The sequence below is a fragment of the Crotalus tigris genome, unplaced genomic scaffold (genome assembly GCF_016545835.1).
Source record: "Crotalus tigris isolate CLP2741 ecotype Arizona unplaced genomic scaffold, ASM1654583v1 scf7180000017772.1543713, whole genome shotgun sequence".
NCBI classification, from domain to species: Eukaryota; Metazoa; Chordata; class Lepidosauria; order Squamata; family Viperidae; genus Crotalus; species Crotalus tigris.
In genome coordinates, this window is record NW_024096623.1 from 553243 (window position 1) to 567688 (window position 14446).

The 14446-nt window shown below is 43.6% G+C and overlaps 2 protein-coding genes across 5 annotated transcripts in view; one reads left to right on the plus strand and one right to left on the minus strand.

The window, feature by feature from the left end:
- The window catches only part of LOC120307269 (gamma-aminobutyric acid receptor subunit alpha-5), a 213742-nt gene that overhangs the window by 164059 nt on the left and 35237 nt on the right, over positions 1-14446 (minus strand). The window lies entirely within an intron of this gene.
- Positions 1-14446, plus strand: part of GABRB3 (gamma-aminobutyric acid type A receptor subunit beta3) — a 543595-nt gene that overhangs the window by 147708 nt on the left and 381441 nt on the right. The window lies entirely within an intron of this gene.

A 14446-nucleotide genomic window follows, 5' to 3' on the forward strand; every position in this document is an offset into this window, starting at 1 on the left:
TAGGCAACGAGTCCTTCTTCCAATACGAGCCTACTAATAACCTTGCTGCAGTTAATAAATTCAACATTAAAGTAGTTTCTTTGTCATTTAAATCCACAAAGATACCCAATAAGAATAATTGAGGGGTGAACTTTATCTTCCTTTTAAAAATCTTTTGAATGTTCCACCAAATCATAATCCAAAAAGCCTTTACCTTTTTACAATTCCACCAAACATGAAAATATGTCGCATCCATATTACCACATCTCCAACATTTGGGTTGTAAATTTGGATACATACAAGATAATTTTTTAGGATCTAAATGCCATCTGTAAAACATTTTATAAAAATTTTCCCTCAAATTTTGAGCTTGTGTAAATCTAACATTTCTAATCCAAATTGTCTCCCATAAGTCCAATGGGATCGGATCCTGGATATTCTGAGCCCATTTAATCATACAGTCTTTAACCAATTCTGTTTCAGAATCTAATTCTATTAAAGCATTGTAAATTCTTTTTATATGGGCCTGACCCTGATCTTTAATCTGAATAACCAGATTTCCATCTTCTAGTGTTATTCCTTCTTTTTTATCTACAGTCCACCTGTCCACTATTTGTAAATGTTGAAACCATGTAGAATATTTTCTTGCCTTAATACATCTAGATATTTTAAATGCCAATCCGAACCTGACCAAGTTAATAATTCTTTATACGAAATTTTATCAAAATTCATCCCCTTAGAAATCCCCTCAATTGCATGTCTATGAATCCCCCAGATAGGTATTTTATAGTTTAACCTATAATAATACTTTTTCCAAACTCGAAGTAAGGCACTCCTCAAAATATGTGATTTGAAAGCCCGGTCCACTTTCTTATTAAAAATTAAATATGCATGCCAACCATACATTAAATCCCACCCTTCAAGAACAAGAATATCCTTATTTGTTAAATTAAGCCAATCACTTATCCAAGTTAAGGCGGCTGCATCATAATATAATTTCAGGTTAGATGCTTTAAGTCCTCCTCTTTCTCGGGCATCTTGCAAAATCTTAAACTTAACCCTCGGTTTTTTCCCAGCCCAAATTAATTTATTGATACCCTTCTGCCATTCCTCCAAATTTACATCTTTTTTTAAAATAGGTATCATCTGAAACAAGAAAAGAAACTTTGGTAGAACATTCATTTTTACAGCTGAAATTCTCCCCAACAATGACAATTGCAGTTTTTTCCAGTCATTTAAATCCTTTTGCACTTTTGCCCATAGTAATTCATAATTATTTTTATACAATTTTCCATTTGAGGCAGTTAAATATACTCCCAGATATTTAACCTTTTTCACCATCTGAAAACCTGTGGCTTTAACCAAACTTTCCTTGTCATTAGCTAACATATTCTTAGATAATATCTTAGTCTTATGGTTATTGACTTTAAAACCATAAACTTTTCCATACTGTATTATAAGTTCTAATAGACAATCAACCGCTCTAATCGGTTGTTCCAAAATCAAAACCAAATCATCTGCAAAAGCCCATAATTTATACTCATTTTTTCTTATCTTTATGCCCTTGATTACCATTGATTCTCGAATCTGGATCAACAAAATCTCCAATATCAAAACAAATAACAATGGAGATAGGGGCGTTGTCTTACCTGAACGCCTTTTCTCAGCATGATGATGGAGAATCCACGGATGGGTTGTCTTAATCTATCTGCTCCAATTAGACTAAGTCTGAAATTAGTAACGCCCCCCCTCTGTGCCAACTGCACCCCAGTTTTAGGCTAAGGCGATACTCAGACTTTAGTCCGACGCGTCAGAACAATATGGGAACCAGGCCAACTGACCTAATGGGAGGGAGTGGATTCTCCATCATCATGCTGAGAAAAGGCGTTCAGGTAAGACAACGCCCCTTTCTCCCGCATGATTGGATGGAGAACCCACGGATGGGACATACCAAAGCCCTGTGTCCCTAGGGTGGGGAATTAGATTGGGCCTGGGTCCCATGTGATGCTAATGCGTGTTCTAAAACCTTGCGGCCAAATGAAGCCGTAGAAGAGGCATATATATCCATCTTGTAGTGACGGACAAAGGAAGAGGGCGATGCCCATGTTGCTGCTCTACAAACTTCCTCTATGGAGGCCTGGGTAGCCCAGGCAGCTGTAGTAGCTGCGCCCTGGGTGGAATGGGCCGTGATATGCCTAGGAGCTTGCAGTGACTGAGTCTGGTATGCCAGAGAAATACACGCTCTAATCCACCTGCCTATTGTGGGTGAAGAAACCTTCTGTCCTAGTGACGAAGGGTGAAAGGACACAAACAGAGCCTCAGTCCTGCGGAAGGATGAGGTTCTCTGTATATAACAATATAAGGCCCTGCGCACATCCAATTTGTTCCACTGAACCTCTATGTCATTAGATGGGTTCGGACAGAAGTCCGGCAAAACTATGTCCTGAGATCTATGATACAAGGAATTAACCTTGGGCACGAAGGAGGGGTCTAACCTGAGGGTTACCCTGTCCTTATGGAAAATACACAGGTCCTTCCTCACTGACAGGGCAGCCAGCTCAGAGCTCCTTCTGGCTGAAGTTACAGCAACAAGAAATGCCACCTTCATTGATAACTGTTTGAGCAAACAAGTGTCAATAGGTTCAAAGGGTGGCGAAACAAGAGCCTGTAAAACCTGATGAAGGTCCCAGGAGGGGTATCTATGTACAGTTGGTGGTCTGGCATTGTTAGCTCCTTTTAGGAGGGAGCGTATCATAGGGTGATGTGTTAAGGATTCATTGCCGCAGGAAATAACTGTGGCAAGTGCTGCTACTTGCCTACGGATTGTGCTTGTGGAAAGCCCTTTGTCCAGACCATCCATCAGGAACTCCAAGATGACTGGCACTGAAGCCTGCAAAGGGTCAATTTTGTGAGCTAAACACCAATTACAGAAGCTTTTCCACGTGGCATTGTATATTCTATTTGTCGAGGGTCGCCTGGATTGCTGGATCATGGCTATGACCCTTGACGAATATGAGTCTAAGCCTAAGGCCTGCCTCTCAAGTGCCAGACGGTTAACTGGAGCCATTGAGGGTCCGGATGACGTAGCTCCCCCAGAATGAGGGAGATCCGATTGGCTGGAATCCTCCATGGAGGGGATGCGGAGAGCTCCATCAGGTCGGCGAACCAAGATCGTCTCGGCCAATGCGGCGCAACCGGGAGGACCTCTGCTTGTTTGCGAAGAATCTTCCTGATCATGGCAGGTAGAAGGGGTAGGGGAGGAAAGGCATAGAGCAGCTCCTTGGGCCAGGGAGTGCAGAGCGCATCTGTTCCCTCCGCTGATGGAGACGGGAACCTGGAAAGGAATCTGGGAAGTTGTGAGTTGGCTGGGGAGGCAAAAAGGTCTAAGGTTGGGGAACCAAACCTGTCCACGATCTCTCTGAAGACCTTCGGATCCAGCTGCCATTCGTAATGGTCCACGGTGGCTCTGCTCAGTGAGTCCGCCGTCTGGTTGGCCACTCTGGATATGTGCTCCGCCCTGATGGAGGCAAGATTCAGTTCCGCCCAAGACCCCAGCAATTTGGCCTCCTGCATGAGAGGCTTGGACCTTGTTCCCCCCTGTCTGTTGACATGGGCCTTGGCTGTGATGTTTCGGTTAAAACCAGGACATGCTGACTCTGTACTAAGCTGCTGAATCTCTTTAGGGCCATGTGTATTGCTCTGAGTTCCAGCCAGTTTATATTGTTCTTTAGATCCTGCCTGGACCACTGACCCTGGGCCCAGTGTGTGTGGAGGTGTGCCCCCCACCCAAACAGGCTTGCGTCTGTGGTGATGGTGATCCTGTCTGGTTCTTTGAATTCTGTTCCCCGTGACAGAGCCGAGGAGTCCCACCATCGAAGGGAGTTCAACACCGACTGTGGAACTCGGACCTTCTGGTGGGATGTGCTGGTGTGAAGTCTCTGAAATGGAAGGAGAAGCCATTGTAATTCTCTGACATGGAGACGTGCCCATGGCACAATTTGCACGCAGGACACCATCTTCCCCAGTAGTTGTGATAAGGATGCCAATGTGACTACTCTGTCCTTTCGGATCCGACGTACAAGGGTCTGAATAGAGTTCCGTCGGTCCTGTGATAGGTAGACCGTACAGTTGTCTGTGTCTATAACAGTGCCCAAATGGAGGAGCCGAGTTGTTGGTACAGTATGACTTTTCTGGAAATTAACAGAAAAACCGTGCTCCTGAAAAACCTTGATGGCTAGGGCGAGGTCTGACTGAGCATTCTGTAATGATGATGACTAAATTAGAATTCATCTAAATAGCATTGGACTCTGATGGGAATTTGTCTAAGGTGGGCTGCGAGCACTGCCAGTACCCTTGTAAATACTCTCGGTGCAGATGAGAGGCCAAATGGTAGGGCTCTGTACTGGTAGTGGCGTCGGGCATAACTGAATCTGAGGAATTTGCGGTGTCCAGGAAAAATAGGAATGTGCAAATATGCCTCAGTCAGGTCTATCGAGGTAAGAAAGTCACCTTGCCTGATGCTAGCCAAGATTGATTGAAGTGATTTCCATCTTAAATTTCTTATACCTCAAGTAAAGGTTTAGACCTTTTAAGTCTAAGATGGCCCTCCAGCCCCCCGAAGTCTTGGGAATGACGAATAGGTTTGAGTAAAACCCTCGTCCTTCTTGGTCTTGTGGTACTGGTTCAATTGCTTGTATTTGCAATAAATGAGCTATTGCTTCTGACATAAGATCAGCTCTGATCCTGCTCGTTGGAATAGGGCAAGAGCGGAATTTGTCAGGTGGTTGGGAACAAAATTCTAGTCTCAGACCTTGGGTGACAGTGTCTAACACCCACGCATCTGTAGTGGTGGCTGCCCAAGTGCTGGAATAGAGGGCCAGCCGACCTCCTATGGGAGGTGAGACTGCAAGATCACTTGCCTCATTTAAAGGAATGGCCCCCTGTGCCTCGAAAGGACCGCTTGGTCTGGAACTGTGATCTGCCTCTGTACGCTGAACGATCTTGCTGACGTTCCTATCTCTGAAAGGAGGGGCGAGAAGCCTGGGCCCAGTCCCAGGATGGAGCTGGCCGAAAGGGCTGCCTTCTGTAATTACTCTGCGACATGCTGCTCCCCGAGCGCCTGTCTCCTTTCTTTGATGTGTTAACCAAAGTTTTATGTTTGTCCTTACCTTCGGTTAAGTATGGCTCTAGTGCCTTACCAAAGAGATGTCCACCTGTGTAAGGTTTAGAGGTCTGACGCCACTTGGCCTTGGTGTCTGCTCGCCAGTTCCTGAGCCAAAGGAGCCTTCGTGCTGAGATGTCTGCCGCGATGGTCCGGGCAGTGTATCTGGCCGTGTGCAGGGAGGCATCGGCTAGGTACTGAGACGTGACCACTAGCTTACCCAGATTCTGGTGAGCTCTGAGCTGGTCCGGAGGGATCATGTCCTGGAGCTCCCGTAACCATAGGACCGAAGCCCTGGCAAAGAAGGCCATGGATGTTGCCGCCTTTGTTGCCCAGGCTGATGCCTGGTGGGACCTGCATAATGCGGACTCAATCTTTTTATCTTCTGCCCTAAGTGCCTCATTTATGTCCCCAGGGATGTTAGCATTGGGAAACAATGAGTTCAAGGGCTCATCAATCTCAGGAATCTCCAATAGGGAGGCCAGAGAAGGGGCAACATTGAATAATGTTCTCTCTACTGCACCAGGGCTTGAGAGGGACCCTAAGTTCTCCCATTGTTTTTGAACTATATTCAGAAAAAGGGGAGGGCAGGGAATATGGTTCTGCGAGACTGAGGGCTTGGTATATATGGCGTGGGGATCCTTGGATGTTGTAGGTGGGGTCTCCTGTTCTTGAGGGAGGTAGTGCAGGCCTTGAGCAGCAGGGAATTAAACAATGAATGGTGAAAGAGACCGACAGGAGGGGTGGGGTCAGATGGAGTGATGCCCTCGTCCTCTGACAAAATCAGGCCAGATGGTTCAGTCCCCGTTGATTCCAGATCTGATGAGGGATCATCCATCAACTCTAGAGATTGTGGATGATACGTGGCCTGGGGGGGTGGCTGTGGGGTGTTGGGGGCCATAAATTGAGCCACAGCCTGGGCTATCATGGACTGAAGAAGGTCCGGATTCAAAGCCTGGTTCTCAGGAGGGTGAAGCCCAGCTGCAGTGGAGGTGAATGTGGCCTGGGGTCCCAAGTTAAAGGTGTCCTGGCCAGTTGAACCCATCCCTGGAGCCACTCTTGTGGCTGAATCTGATTGGGGAATTCCCCTGGGGGGAGACCAGGCCCCTGGGGCTGAGGCACAATGTGAGGAGAGGGGTTCAAAAATGGACCTTCCCGTTGTGCCTGTCTGACCTGGGGAGGCCGCTCTCAGTCTTTGGGACTCCTCCTCCCTCATCTGTGGATTATTGGTATCCCTGCTTGGCCTGGCTTGCTTGGTGGTGTTCTTTCCACTTGCCTCTGTTTGATGTTTCCTCTTGGCCGGCTCGTTGGTGGGCTTCTCTGCCATGATGAGTCTGCTTTGGGCTCAACCTTAGCAAAAATGCCCCCCCTCGGCGTTGTAACTTACTAAGAGAGCCCGCAGGGATGATCCGGCCCGTGAGGGGGGTGGGCAATGGCGGTTGGTGGGCACTGCGTCCTTCTGGAGCGAGCTGGCCCTCCCCAATCCAATCCGTCTATGGAGATGATGTAGCCAAATCTAGAGGCCTCTGCCTCAGGTGGTCATACACTGCCCTCAGGAGTGAGCTATAGGCAGTCTGGGTCTCAGTCACTTACAAAATGGCTGCCGAAAGTCAATTCAAAATGGCGGCTGCCAAGTTCGCGCCAAAAAAACGGCCGTTAGAAGAAGGCCTTGAGGTCTGAGGCCTAAGCTGCAACGAGCCCTTGTTCCGAGGAATCGCCTGGGCTCCTAACGCAGCGGATGGTAGTGATTAGGCCAGCTGAGAGACACCGAGGCAGTCCGAGGCCTGGAAGGCCCTCCAGGCTCCGAAAATTGGGTCGGTGCCCAAAACTTTCACCTGCTGCTTGGGGCGGTCTGCTGGGGCGAGGGACCTAGAAAGGCTCCCTCCAAGCCTGACGAACCTCGTCACTTGCGGAGCCCCCCAGTCAATTGGTAAGCTTACCCTTGCTTCCGGAGCCGTCGGCAGTCAGCGGGCGAAATCTGAGTCTTCTGACGATCAGCTGGCAGCAGGGAGCTCGTCGGAGCGGCGGTTTGCGAAAACGGAGCCTTTGAAGTAGAGGAATGGCCCCTGGTAGGAGATTTAACCTCCCTCTGGGAATTTAAATTTGAGCTTGATTCTTAAGGCTGGAAAGTTCTCAAAGGAAGAAAAAAGGGAAAAGGGAAAGTTTTTCCCCCAAAGGGAAAGGTCTGTCAGCCTGTCAGCCTGTTAGGTTACAGGCTGGGGATGATGATCACTGGAAAAAATTTATTTTATCTTGTCAAATCTATTAATATAAATGGGGTTAGCCTAAGCTAAAGAAATAAAAGGAAATACACAGTCTTCTGCTCCAGGAGCGAAGAAAAACCGCGTCTTAGAGCAAAGAGACTAAGTCTAAAACTGGGGTGCAGTTGGCACAGAGGGGGGCGTTACTAATTTCAGACTTAGTCTAATTGGAGCAGATAGATTAAGACAACCCATCCATGGATTCTCCATCCAATCATGCTGGAGAAAATGGGCATCCTTGTCTTGTCCCTTTTTCAATATTAAAAGTCTCAGTCAATCCCCCATTAACAACAATTTGAGCAGATTGTTGCTGATATATAGCTTTAAGTGCATGTAAAAAATTATCCCCAAAATTCATTTTCTCTACCAGTGAGAATAAGAATTGCCAATCTAATTGATCAAAGGCTTTTTCACGATCCAAAAATATAAAAGCCACAGGAATCTGATTGTTCTTATCCAAATACTCAATTAAGTTAATAATTTGTCTAACATTATATTTCATGTATCGCCCTGTTATGAATCCTGATTGATCACTGTGAATCAAATCCTTCATAACTTGCATTAATCTATTTGCCAAAATTTTTGTAAAAATCTTGTAATCTACATTTAATAATGATATCGGCCTATAATTCTTAGGCTCTGTAAGATCTTGATTCTCCTTCGGAATCAATGATATAAACGCTCTTTTCCAAGAAGGAGGAACTTGTGCTCCCAGCAAGATACTATTAAAAAGCTCCTTTAATGGCTCCAACATTTCTTCATATAAATTTTTATAATACGTCGATGTCAATCCATCTGTTCCTGGAGACTTTCCCACCTTTAACTGCTTGATAGCTAAGCCAATTTCCTCCACAGTAATTAAATAATTCATCCCATTTTGCTGTTCCTCAGAAAGTTTAGGAAAATGTACTGATTGTAAATATTTATCTATATCCATTCCCTTTATATTATCACTTGAGTATAGTTTTGTGTAAAAATCTAAAAAACTCTTTTTAATCAAATTTTGCTGAAAAACTTCAGTACCTTTATATTTTACTTTCTCTATAATCCTAGCCTTCTGTTTCTTTCGTAACTGATAAGCTAACCACCTCCCAGGCTTATTCGCATTACAAAAAGTATTATGTCTCATATAACGCAAATTGGTAGCCACCTGATCTGCCATCAACATATTAAATTGTTCCCTTAGCATCTTTATAGAAACCTTTAAGTTATTATCAGTTGGATTAAGATCAAGCGCTTCTTCTTTTATATTAATCTCATCTTCTATTTCTCTACGCCTTTGTATCCTTTTATCCCTAGAAACTTTATTTAAATGAATTAAAATTCCCCTCATATATGCCTTACTAGCGTCCCAGACCATGGGCATCAATGTACCCTTATTCATATTTAAAGCAAAAAACTCCTTTAAATACTCTTTACATTTTTGTACAAACTCTCCCTAGGTAAACAAATTCTCATTCAGTCTCCAAGGCCTTCTGTTCCCATCTTCCAAGTATAGCTCCATCCACACAGGACTATGGTCTGAAAGGGTCCTGGGAAAGATTTTTACCTTTCTCACCCTAGAAAGAAAATCACTAGTAATCAAAAAGAAGTCAATCCTTGAAAATGATTGATGTCTATCCGAATAGAAGGTAAAATCTCTATCACTTGTGTTCCTTTCTCGCCAAATGTCAATAAGTTCCAACTCTTCTTTCAAATCAAAAAAAGTTTTGGGTAATTTAGTTTGAGTAAAAATTTTTGAAGAGCTCTTTCTATCTATAGTTATATCCAAAACTCCATTCCAGTCACCCATCAAAATTATGGATTTATAATCCAACTGGGATATCTTCCCATGCAAAAGCTTATAAAATTGCTTCTGTTGTTGATTAGGGGCATATAATCCAACAATAAGAACTTTCTTGCCTTGTAACAGTAGTTCCTCAAAGACATATCTTCCTTCAATCTCAATTAATTTAGCCGATAAATTTTTCTTCACATAAATTACAAAACCCCCTTTTTTCCCTGGAGCTGGAGCTATAAAATGTGATCCCAAACGAGAATTTGTCAAATATTTTGAGTCCTTTGAAGTTATATGAGTCTCTTGCAAACATATCAAGTCATTATTATGTTGTTTCAAGTAGTAGAAGACCTTTCTCCGTTTCTGAGGTGAATTTAAGCCATTAACATTCCAGGTCAGGAACTTGGCCATCTACACCGGCCTGAAGCCTTTGAAGCATAGCCTGAAGATCAACTGTCGAAGATCTTTTAGGTCTTGCCCCTCCCACAGGCTCTGTAGTAACCATTCCTTCTACTATCGCCACTCTTCTGCTGCTGCTCTTTTTCTTTACGTTTATGGGCAGCTCGTGTCATCCTTTGATCTTTTATCTCAAGATTCTGTACAGGCAATACCGCTTGTTCCATGACCATCAATGAGGAAGCTCCTGCCATAATGGGCTCTTCAATTATCCTTGTTTTTTGAGGTGAAGACGGTCTTGCCTTTAGAATAGAGTGATAGAAATCTCTTGCCTTTAAAACTGTAGTTAATCTGTGATGTATTCCATTATAATTCACTACTATTCCTCTTGGAATCTCCCATCTGAACTGGATTTGACGACATTTTAACTCATCAGACAGAAAAGTAAAATCTTTTCTACCTCTTAAAATTTTGGGAGGTATTTCTTTTAAAATTATCACATCTTGAGCTGCAATTTGAAACCTCTTTTTATAAAAAGCCTGTATAATTTCATTACGAATAGATCTTCTGGAAAAATAAATAACCACATCTCTTGGTAAATTTCTCTGTCTGGCCACCCGTGAGTTGACTCTGAAGATTTTTTCTATCTCATTCCCAACCTCTTCTGGTCTCCATCCAAGATTAAAAGCAATATCTTTAACAATAAGCATCTTCAAATCTTCCTGGGAATTTTCTTTCAAACCCCAGATACGCAATGCAAACTCCATTTCTCTGTATTGTGAAATAGTTTGTTCATCCTGTGTAACTTCTATCTTATTCTCCACTTCCACCATTCTAAATTCCAATTTTGCTGCATTTTCAGTAATCTCTTCCATTTTATCGTCAATCCTTTCAATATGCAGGGCAAGACCAGAAAACGCAAATAATATGTCTTCTCTGGCCTGCTTGTTCTTTTTCTCCAATAATTCTTCTGTAATAGCCCTCTCTGCAATTATAAGATCTTTTACCTCCTCTTTAGTATCCAAAGCAATCATTTTTAAAGCCTCTTGTAAGCCTTTGAGAGAGATTGCAGGAGGAGGAGAGGGTGGGGGTGATTTTGGTTTAGACTGAGAAACAGGCTGAGTCATTGGGGAGGAAATAGAAGCTTTAGGGACAGAGACCAAACGTTTTGAAGCCATTCTGTTAAGTTCAAAGGAGCAAAATTCTTGCCTTTATAATATCACAGTTCTTTAAATAATAATAAAAAGAAAGAAAAAAGGGAAAAAAAGAGAAAGAGGAACAAAATTCTTGTCTCTATATTTAAAACATAAACTTTTAACTTTGTTGCAAAGTCAAACAAGAAAGACAGTCACCATTTTGCCTTTCACTTTCCCTTTCTTCAAAAGGGAAAGTAAACAAAGAGAAGAAAGGGGGGAGAAGATGCTTACAGGAGTTAAAGTCACAATCAATCTTAAATCCACTTTTTCCTGGTCTGCTCCGTCTGCATTTGAATACTCAGAAGCCTCCCCCAAAAAAAGCAGATGTGGGAGCGGCGCCTTGCTTCATCCCAGAACTTCGGGACAAAGACGTCCTGGAGTGTGGAGTTGGCTCAGGCTCCGAGGGAGCTCTACCCTCCGATCCCTGAAATTATGGGGATCCAGGGGAGCTCTTACCTGAGCAGCTCTTCTCTTCCCTTTCTCCCAGGGAAGAGATTCAAGCCGCAGGACAGCTGATTGTAAAAGTCCTGCGGCTTTTACACAACCCAGGAATGGGCTGCTTTGTGAAAAGCAGCCATCATAGCTGCTTGATCACACCGGAAGTCCAACACACCATAGAATTCTGAAAATCAGTGAGTATTAGATTTGATGGCCTGAGTTTAACTCGAAGGCCACTGCTGCTGCATATCCTTTTGAATGTGTTAATTGAAATAATTGAGAGAGCGGACCTAATGTCCAACTCCATTAATAAGGGACCCACTTGCAACCTTATGTTAATGGAAAGTTTCTTCTTAAGGGGCTTGTGTGTCCCTGTCCTTAGAATACTCCTGCATGATGCACAGAAGCCCACCCTATGTTGGCTGGGGACCCTGGTACTTTTCAGATGCAATTCTTCACGAGGTTGGACCTTCTGGCGACCCAAACAGATGGATGCAATGTGGCCTTGCCTGCCACACGCTATGCAAATGGCGGAGCGGAACCTGCATTCAGCTCGCTTGTGGCGTCCTCCGCACCTGAAGCATTGAAGAGGTGCTGGGGCCTTGTCCGGACATCCCTTCTGCCTCCTTTCAGCTGGCTGGTGAAGTCTGTCCACCTCCTCTTCAGGATCCGCTTCCAATCCTTCTAGAGCATCCTCTTGATGGACTGTAGCTGTGTCTGGAGTGTTCCTGGTGAGCCGTAAGGCCTTCACAGCCCCACCTGCTGTTTCCTCAGCTGCCACCTCTCATAGCGCATCTTAGAAGGAGACATCTTCTTTTGTAAAAATCTTCTGCTGTAAGTCTCTGCTCCTCAAACCGCATACGAAGCGATCTCGCAGCCTCTCCTCCAGATCCTTGAACTCACAAGGCCTGGCCACTTGCCTTAAGGCAGCAATAAAGTCTGCAGCAGATTCACCCGGCCTCTGGTCTCTCTGTTCGAATGTGTGCCTCCAAGCAATGACCGATAACTTCGGCTGGAAGTGCTCCTTCAACATCTTTTTCAAGTTAGTATATGTTACTGACTCTAGAGGTGCAGGGGCCACCAGATTTTCTGCAATGTCAAAAGCTTCTTGACCACAGGCACACAAAAGAGTTGCAGCCTTCAGACCGTCTTCTCTTATCTGATTTACTCTGAAGTAGTTCTCCACCCATGCTATGTAGGAATTCCATCTCTCTGGGTGGGAGACAGCAAAATCAGCCAAGCGGCCAATCTTCGACATCGTAAAGTTTACGACCTTCACCCTCGCTTCCTCTGCAAACTGCTGTTTGAGGAAAGGGTCCTTTAGCCGAGCTCACCCTCCAGCGATGCTATACTGGCAGGCTGGGACGCTGATTCAGACACCGTCTTCTCCTCTGCTGGACTTCTTGGGTAAGTTCTTAAATCTTTTGTTTCAGCTTGCAAATGATCCCACCTTCGTCGCCAGAGTTAAATCCTTTGTTCGCGTGCGAATGATGAAGACACATGGTGATGATGAACACTTTATTTTCCTTCTACAACAACTAAGCAAAAGCAAAAGGCACGCAGGCCTTTTTATATGGCCAGAAGCCCGGACAGTGTCAACCAATAGGAACAGAGCATTTTCGCGCCTTGCGCATGTGCACAAGGCTGGTCCCAGGCAGCTTTTGGAATGCAACATCCCAAGCCTGCTTTTGCAGGCTCAGGACACAACACATACTAGTGAGGTTCTTTAAAAAAAAGCAAAGCAAAACAAATACCTACACAAGAGAGAAAATCAATTTCAATAAATAAAGGTTGTAGTTGGGTTATATTATATTTTCTCCCCTTCTCAAGTGGTAGTCTCCTTCAAATAACAATATGCACTTGATTTATTTCACACATCAAGATGTTTATTCTTATTATTCTACAAAATAGAATAATGATTTCTGCCTCATTTTCTGACATGTTTTGTGCATAAATTTACTTCATTCTCTCTGTGTGTGTGCATCTTCAAGTCCATTTTTTACTCCTGTTGGGTGCTTGAACTAGTCCCTGTTGTTTTCCTAACAAGTCTTTTCAAAAGTGCTTGCCATTGCCTCCTCCTTAGGGCTGAGAGGGGATGAGTGCCCAAGTCATCTAGCTGGTTTTATGCCTCAGGAAGGACTAAAACATGCAGTTTTAACCACTACAACAAACTGGCTTTCTTGATTTACCCATTAAAGGAGAATATAGCCATTGATTTATTACTGAAGTCTAAAATATTTGGTCATTTGTAGAAACTTGTTTACTAGAAATTCAGTGGCATTTCAGAGGAACTTAATCTATTTTGTTAGTTAACTTCATGAGATAGATCTTCATGTCTGTTTTTATGAAATGTTGGTATTAATCTCAGGAGGCCATCCTGCACACAGAGCATGCAAACAAGTAGGTATGAAGAGAAAAAGTGATCCATCCTTAGAAGAGTCTTCCAGCAACATTTCCACAATACAGATTGTCCTCTTACAGCAGTAAAGGTGGAAAGGGGAGTGTGCTGGGAACATACTGAAAGATGTTTATGGCCTCTTAATTCCAAAAATTTCCAAAATGGGCATTTCTTACCAGTTACTGCATCCCCACTGCCCTCATATTAAATGCAACTGCAGGTGATTTTCATATAGTCTGGCAGCACAGACCCTACAGCTTGCTTTTATTATAATCTTTCTCCTCCTTATCCCCATGAAACATGAAAGCCGCAACCGGGCTTCTCTGAGTGATTGTTCTCAAGATGACAGACATGAATTCTGACTGGAAGACATAAAACAATCTTTAAGATAAAAAAAAATAAAAGAAACCACCCTTTGGGAAGTTTGTAATATACTCTCAGCACGTATTTTGGCTAATCCCTTGTTTTGCCTTGTTGCTCTCTAAAATTATCTATATGTATTGGTATACTCTCCTTTATTCAAAGGGCAGTAAATGGTTAAAACATAACAACAAAAACATACCTTGAATGATAAAATGAACCAACCAAGGGCATAACGCAAACAAAAGCATTTCTGAAATTGTCGAAACATTGAACTTATTACAAGAAAATTAGCAGGAAGGTTGCTGTTGTTTAAAATAAATATGTGTCACAACCAAGGAGCCACACCAAAGAAGTGCTTTCTTTATTATTACATATTGTACTTTCAGTATGGTGTACTGAGAGCCAATTTGGTCTAGTGGTTAAGGCATCAAGCTAGAAAGCACAAAATTCCTGAGTTCTGTTTCCGTCTTAATTATG